Source organism: Calidris pugnax, unplaced genomic scaffold, assembly GCF_001431845.1.
Source record: "Calidris pugnax isolate Ruff unplaced genomic scaffold, ASM143184v1 scaffold298, whole genome shotgun sequence".
Classification (NCBI taxonomy): domain Eukaryota; kingdom Metazoa; phylum Chordata; class Aves; order Charadriiformes; family Scolopacidae; genus Calidris; species Calidris pugnax.
Window position 1 is genome coordinate 866,700 of NW_015091152.1, and position 5,715 is coordinate 872,414.

The window sequence follows — 5,715 nt, forward strand, 5'->3', positions numbered from 1 at the left end:
GATCAGCTAATTACTCTTGTGACAAGTACACGGGAAAATCTTAAAGGCTGTAGGGATCTGTTGATGAGAGCAGAGCGCGTTACCCTTCTCACTTCAGCAAGCTGCATTTCTCCTGACTTTATTCTTAGGGTTTCTTGCCTTCCGAAATAAAATAGCAATTAGCTTTTTAATTACTCGTGTACCAACGGAAGCAAAGTGGATTGCTGTGGGTGTTTGAGAAACAGCCAATTAACCACTTCGGCTGTCTGGACTTACGTGATCTTGTGTCTTTTTGCAGTAGCTGCTTAATGTTGTCGTCGTTTCAAGCCAAGGCCACTGAAGGAGTGGGGTTGTTAACGGAGCTGATATTGTCCACACGTGCTGGCAGATAAAAAAGGCTGACTGACAGCTGGAGCACGATGATAAAGGTTGTCTGTTTTAATCCCCTCCGCCGCGAACGTCTCGCTCGTGGAATGAGCACAGTTGCAGTTCTGTGGATGTATTAACAACAACAACAAAAAAAAACAAACCGTAGGCAGAATGATGAATGGCCTCTTGTGATTGCTTGCATTCACCCTGCATTTTTTTCTGAATCACGCTCTTTGCCTGAAATAAGTCCTATAAACAAAACCAATGTGCCTGTTATTAACACAGCTTTGCCTTGGTCTGTCAGAAATACTGTCACCAGCTGTAACGTTAAATATCACCTGTTAGCAGGGATTAAAATGACTTTCTTTTGTTACTGTAAAACCTCTTCTTCCCTGTCTTCATTAGTATATAACTGTTTTCAGACATCGGTGAGAATTTTATAAAATAGCAATTCCAAGTTAATTAGAAAGGATGGGGGAAAGCGCAGGGACTGGCAAGGAGGCTTCTAAGCAGAATTTTGGCACTTATGCCAGTTTTCTATCCTGCTTCATTAGGTGAAGGTAAGAGGATCGATGCTGATGCACTCCAGTTTATTTTCTGTTGTGGGGGGAGCTGACTGCTACTGTTCCAAGGAGCACTGCCAGCTTTTGAGGTCACAACTTGACTATAGCAAGGAGCAGGGAAAACTCAGCTTGTCGTGCATCACATGCACTGGTCAGGCTACAAGAAAGAATCAAATGCGGGTCATTGGCAGCAATCATCTCTCCTCAGAGGAGCTGGTACTTGGAAGCTGGGAACCCGGCAAAACTCCTCCAAAGGCAAATGGAGCTTGAATTGCTTTCATTAAGCAATTAATCTAGAGTTTCAAGCTCTCCTCTTACCTGTACAGCAGTGATTCTTTTCCATTCAAAGCTTCCTTGTAGAGCATTGTCACGTTAGCTCCCTCCTCTAAAGATTAAAATACCGTTCCTTGTGTCAGAGTATTTCTGATATTGCCCGGGCCACTGAAGGACTGTTTTCACAAACTTGTTTTTCCTTTGGCTTTGATTGGACTTGGCCTACGGTTGGACAAGATGATCTTTAAGGTCCCTTTCAACCTAGAAGATTCTGTGCTTCTGTAATTAGAGTCAGGGTTTTTTCTTTTTGTCATCTGAAAGGCAGAAACTTCTTAAAACTGCTCCGTTATCAGTTGTAACCATACACTTAAATACTGCTGAAAGCAGCGTTAATGAAAACTGAGTGTTTGAATAGTAAAAGTCTAGTCAGGTGAGCTCGGAACCCTAATACTCAGTTTCGATGTCTTTGGCTTGGAAGTAGGGGCATTGCCACTCATTTCTTACGCTCCTCTGCCCTGGTGACGTTTGGAAAGCTTTGTGGTGTGCTATCAGTTTTAAAGGCCAGATGTTTCCCCATTGAAGATTGATATATAAACTAAATGAGGACTGTAGCCTCTTTACTGCAGGCGTACAGCAGGAGGCTGGGTGCTGTGGAGGTGTTTTCCAGGTGCCTCCTGTGGGAGAGTTATGAATGGGAAGTCCTCATCTAAGGGATGCTCAATGTTTCCTTTAAGCCAAAGGGTTGATCTGTTACTTTAAGAAGATTTTGTGTGTGTGTTTGTGTTCCTCATTTGTACCTTCATACAGAACGTGCTGCTGTTTTGCCCCTTGTTCAATTTCAAAGTGTGGGTTTAGGGAATTTTAGAAGAAAGTATCCTGAGAACCAAGGTGAGAATGCTACTGGTCTTGCAGTCAGGAGGGCATCCCAGGGAAAGATTGAACGTAAGGAATGAGTTACAGGGAGTGCTCTGTAAAGGGTGAAGAACCCTTTTATCTCTAGGTCAGTGTGTGGCAGGAGGATAGTTGGGATCTGCGGGGACTTCTCCTCTTTACAGATCATTGTATCTCCCTTCACCAAGCAGGAGTTAAGCTGGGAAGACTGAAGAGAGGTGCCATCTCCCAGGGCAGGGAGCTTTCTGCGTGCTGCTGATGGGGTGGGGGTGAGTTGTCTTCTGCGTTATGTGCAGCGTGAGCTGGAACTGTGCAGGGCTGGTGGCACCCTACGTCCCCTGCACACTCTGCTCCTTCTGCCAACGCCACCATGGTGAGCACATCCCTTACGCTCTTGCGACCGCGCTCAGTCTGTGGAGAGTTTTGGTAGACCGCTGAAAGGGTCAAGCAAAGACGTTCCCCCCGTGTCCTTTCACAAGCCAAACTTCTCTGATGACAGCAAATACCTGGAATGTAATACTCAAATATACTCAAAAGTGCTTACTACTGTGAATAGAATTTTTTAATAGAGGAAAAGAGATAATTGAAGACAGAACTCCAAATGCTTTGTTGCCTTGATAGGAATTCCTCCTGACAGTTGACACGATCAACAAGAGGGAAACTGTCTTTGAAGACACAACTAGGAACTTGGCCATCAAAACCATTGTTGGGCCATCAGAAGCTGGCCAGCAATAGTGTTAGGACTTGTGGGTGGCAGCCCCTGCACGGGGGCAATGAAGAGTGGTGGGGAGTGGTGGCACAAAGGCAGCGTGTCTGTCATTGCACCCGGGACCAGACTTCTCTGGTGGGACTTACAGAGGTGCTGTTGTAGGTTCAAGAACCATTTGTGAAGAGCCACCCTTTGCCATATCACCCTCCATTGAAGTATTTTGGAATAGCTCTTTATATGTCTAGCTGACTGTTTTCTGGCCTGTACTGAAGTGGTGCCTGCTTTCTGCTGGTCTCCTGAGATTATGGATGGTTTAGCTTGAAAGCTCAGTGCTTTCTGCCATAGAGTGGTGCTGGCAGCACAACTTCTGGTATGAGGGCCAAGGGCCACATCCCAACATCCCTCTTCTTAAGGAAAAAAATATATAGCCTCAAGACTTTGTTCTGAGAAAGATGCCCTGGATTAATAGGAAAGAACATGACAATAACGTGGCAGGAGCTGTTTTCAGAGTCTGCAGGAAGCCTGACAACAGATCAGCTCCTGGCAGTGCTGTGAGTTGATGAGAAACTCAGGGCTGCTCCTGTTGCATTTACAGATGTGTGAGCCAATGCAGGCAGGACGCAGGAACAACCACAAAGCCTTGGATTAAGGGCAAAGAACCAATTTAATCTCAATACCCCATGGATCGGGGAACCTCTGAAGCAGCCCCCGGGCAGAGGCAGGCAAGCAGGGGACACGGGCACCGTGGAACAAGAGTCCTTATTAGCACCAGAGTCCTCGTTAGCGAGGGAGTGAGGGAGCTCCCACTTGCTGTTTGGGTCTGTATTTCAAGGATTCTGGCAGAGTTTTCTGCTGGGCTTTGATCTCTCCCCCAGCAGGGCAGGAATCTCGGGCGTGTTGGATAAGGTGCCCCTGAGTCCATCCCAGCCTGTGTTATCTGAGTGCAGATGTTCTACTTGTTGAGCACACAAAACTGAGCAACAATGAGTGTGATAGGTGTGTTCTCCAGCACCCCACGTGCGAGTCACTTGAGCGTATTTACAGTCCCCCTCGCCAATCTTCTGTTACTTTTCCCCCAATAGATAGTCGGTAAATAATCTGAAATCTTGCTAACTGTGAATATACTTTTCTTTCCTGTGTCTGGATCAATATGGAGAGGGACTCTGCAGAAAACATATTGTAGTGGAGATGGTAAATCTCCAGGGCTGAAGAGAAGTGCTGTAGTTCCTTGGGAAATAAGATGGGCAGTTACACCCATCCGCACGTGGCCTCTGCTGCGTAATTCTGCCTTGCCTCAAAAACCAATTTAGATTGAACATTAGGAAAGAATTTTTCACCGAAAGAATGGTCGGGCATTGGAACAGGCTGCCCAGGGAGGGGGTGGAGTCACCATCCCTGGCTGTGTTTAAGGGACGTTTAGATGGGGTACTGAGGGATATGGTGTAGGGGAGGACTTTGTAGAGTAGGGGAGATGGTTGGACTCGATGATCCCAAGGGTCTCTTCCAACCTGAATGATTCTATGATTCTATGATCAGTCCCTCCTCCCCAAACCTCGCAAACAAAAGCATCTCTCAGTCTTACTTGTACATGCAGTGAAGAAGCTACTGCCTGGCCAGGCATGAGATGAGGACAAATTAAATTATTTCGTGATATATATATTTTTTTAAATTTTTTTTTTTCCTACAAATGGAGGACCAAACCAAGAGCTGGCCTAAAATGGTCGAGCTGCTGAACCCAAAGGAATTACTGCTGTCTATGACACTTCTGAATTTTATCCGGGGACTGGGTTCATGAGAAAACAGAAAGAAGACTTGGTGTGTGTTAGCACTAGCGTAGAATAAATCTGTGTTTTAGTTCAGACTGCTCAGCAGAAGGTGACATTTATATAACAATCTTCCAGTAGGTGTGTTATGTTTTACTAGAAGCCAGTTCAAATAAAGCTTATGTAATTTATAATGGCCTATTCCACAACACTTGCTCGGTTGAAAAGAGCCAACTAATAAAGACGTATTAACTTACAGGATCACTTAGGGGGCTAATAACCCTTCCTTTGAGCATAAGGGTCTGGCTTTAATAAACTTCAAATCTGCTCTTTGTTCTTTTAAACAGGAAGGATCCGATATTGAGAAAGGTTGAGCACTCAGAATTTCAGCTAAAATCAATGGCATGCGTTCAACACCTTGGAAAACCAACTCCTAAATCAATGTCAATTATTTCTGAAGTCAAACTGGTTGAGTTGAGGAGAATGGGAAATCTCAGGGGATTCTTAACTGGGCATGTGGAAGCTCTTAAGTTCAATTACGGGTGATAGCCACCTCGCTATCACGTCCGGGAGTCTGGCTGAAAAATAGGGTCAAGTGGTGTGTGTCTCTGCTTCTCACTAGCCCCCACCCCTTAAGTGGAAATTTTTCAAGCGTGTTTAACCAAAAATCCAACTTTCTGCTGAAATAAAAAGGAGAGGGACATAATTTGACAATTTGTAATAGTAATTCCCAAGTGCAAGCCACTTAATACCAAAAGTAAACAACAGTGATGGAATTTCTACTTAATGGGGAAAAAAAAAAAAGTAATGGTTGGCGCTATGTCGTGTTCTTACACAGAAAACATTTAAGACTAAAGGGCGAATGGGCTGGAGATCCAGGAGTCCTCTCTCCCAGAACTGCTTTGCAGATGGGGTTGTGATGTGTTTGTGAACCGGGAGTTTTTGTTTGCTTGGTGTCAAACCTGCCCTCCTTACTTCTGCCACCGCCAGCCCACGTCCGCACGCTGGTTGCCTCCTCCCTACACACACGCTCACGGACACGCGGACACAACCCATGGAGGAGGTCGGTACCCCGGGCACCCAACCAAGCTTTCTGGGGCACAGGGGTGTCTCGAGAGCTGCATGAAGTTCCAGGCACAGTTGCTGCCTACTCCCATATTCAAGTGTG